The sequence below is a fragment of the Elephantulus edwardii genome, unplaced genomic scaffold (genome assembly GCF_000299155.1).
Source record: "Elephantulus edwardii isolate Elephantulus edwardi_28Jun2011 unplaced genomic scaffold, EleEdw1.0 scaffold00005, whole genome shotgun sequence".
NCBI classification, from domain to species: domain Eukaryota; kingdom Metazoa; phylum Chordata; class Mammalia; order Macroscelidea; family Macroscelididae; genus Elephantulus; species Elephantulus edwardii.
Window position 1 is genome coordinate 37,852,285 of NW_006399755.1, and position 2,237 is coordinate 37,854,521.

The 2,237-nt window shown below is 34.5% G+C and overlaps 1 protein-coding gene across 1 annotated transcript in view; it reads left to right on the forward strand.

Annotated features, from left to right (window-relative positions):
* The window catches only part of LRRC7 (leucine rich repeat containing 7), a 720,627-nt gene that overhangs the window by 29,315 nt on the left and 689,075 nt on the right, over positions 1–2,237 (forward strand). The gene's annotated exons all lie outside the window — the stretch shown is intronic.

Sequence of the window (2,237 nt, forward strand, 5' to 3'; positions counted from 1 at the left end):
GGGGTGGTAAGGGTCAGTATTTTTATGACCTGCTCAATTTCTTTAGTCTGTTTGAGTAGGTTGTGCATTTCTAAGACTGTATCTATTTCTTCTGGGTTTTCAAATTAATTCAAATATGATGGTGGTGGTGGTGTTGATTGCCATCAAGTCAAGCACAGCTCATAATGACGTTATGAATAAAAGCCTAAAGCCTTTCCATACCGATCATCGTTTATCAAAGTTCATAGAGTTTCTAGAGGCATGTTGTTTAGGAAGTAGATACCACACCTACTTCCATCTACTATGATAGATGGAGAAAAGATTGAAGTTGTAAGTGACTTCATTTTACTTGGATCCACATTCAACATCCATGGCAGTAGCAGTCAAGAAATCCAAAGACAGGATAATGTATAGTGGAAATGCTCTGCCAAGGGATATCATCTTAAAGACTAAGGTGTACTTGATCCAAACCATGGTATTTTTTTAGTCATTTCAATGTATCTAAAAGTTGTACAATGCATAAAGAAGTCGGAAAAATCGATGCCTCTGAATTGTGATGTTGTAGAAGAGTATTGAATATGCTATAGACTTAAAAACAAAACAAAACCAAAAAACCCCTAACAAATCTGTCTTGAAGGACGTTCAATTAGGAAGCTCCTCAGAGTGAAAAATGATGAAACTTCATCTCACATCCTTTAGGCAAGTTATTAGAAGGGACTGGTCCTTAGAAACATATATGCTGCGGAAGGTGGAAGGTTAGAGAAAGACAGGAAGATCCCCAGCAAAATGAATTATCACAGTGAGTGTAGCAATAACTTATCATGAGTTTCCAATATTATAGATTTAATTTTGGCTTGTTCTGTTACAGTGTCACATCTTTCATTTCTTATTCAGTTTGTGATTTTACTTTCTATTATTTCGTTAAGTTTTTCAATAGTCTATTTTATGAACCTTTTCAAAGAACGCACTTCTGATTTTGTTGATGGCCTCAATTATTTTTCTGTTTTATATCCCATTGATTTCCGCCTTTATGCTTATAATTTCCTTTCTTCTAGAAGCTGTGGAATTAGACTGATGTTCTTTTCTATTTTCAGGTGCTCACTAATTTATTTTGCTCCTTTCTTATTTTTAATTTGTTTGCTTATTGTTATAACCTGACTTCTGAGGACTGACTTAACCGTATCCCAGAGGTTTTGATATGTTGTATTTTAATTATCATTCATTTTGAAGATCTTTTTTATCTAATATTTTATTTCTTCTAAATCCCTCTAGTGCAAGCAAATTGTTTTTTTAGCTTTTACATGGGTGTTATTTTCCTCTTTATTTCCTTGTTAATTTCTGTCTTTATGACATTGTGGTTTAAGAAGATACTTAGTACTCTTTCAGTGTTTTTTAATTTGTTGAGGCTTGCTTTGTGTCCTGATACCTGGTGAACTCTGGAGACAGTACCATGTGTACTTGAGGAAAAAGTAAATTGTTGTTTTTTTTTGTTTGTTTGGTGAATACACTGAATACATGCCTGAGGTTGATTTGGCTGATTGTATAGTTAAGTTCTTCTATACCTTTTTTGAATTTCTTTTGACTTGACCTGTCTTTGGTTAGAGTGGTGTGTTGAACCCTCCTACTACTATTGTGGTATTGTCTGTGTCTTTCCTCTAGTCTGTTACCCATTGTTTTATGTATTTTGCGGGTCTGTCCTTACTGTCTAAATATTAACTAAGGTTGTTCCCTCTTAATCTCTTGTACTTTTAATCATTGTACTGTGACCTTCCTTATCTCTTTTTTTTTCCTATAATGTGCTTTTTGGTACTTTTGTTTATATCAAACATGTGGTGCTATGACATGTCTTGTACTTCAAACAAGAAACTTCAGTTTATATACACTTTCATGCATTTATAGTCTTTTTTTAAAATTAATTTCAATGAACATTTACAGAGATTTTTTATATCCACTCATTCATTGTTGCACTTTTCTCCCTGCTCCCCCCCCTCAGTTTGCTCTTCTCTTTGAAAAGTAAAAGAAAAATTCCTTTATTGGTATACAATCCCCCTGCACCCCTTATCTCCACCCCTAGTATACTCCACTCTGCAATCTTTGTTCCGAACTCTTATGATAATCATAATGCCCTAAAATATATTGCTTTTAAACTGTTCTCTCCCTCATCGGTTTCAATGCAGTATACATAATCTATCCAGTTTTTCTCAGTCTTACCCTAACCCTGATGTCAGCCCCATTCTACAGCAGTGGCACTATGCAGT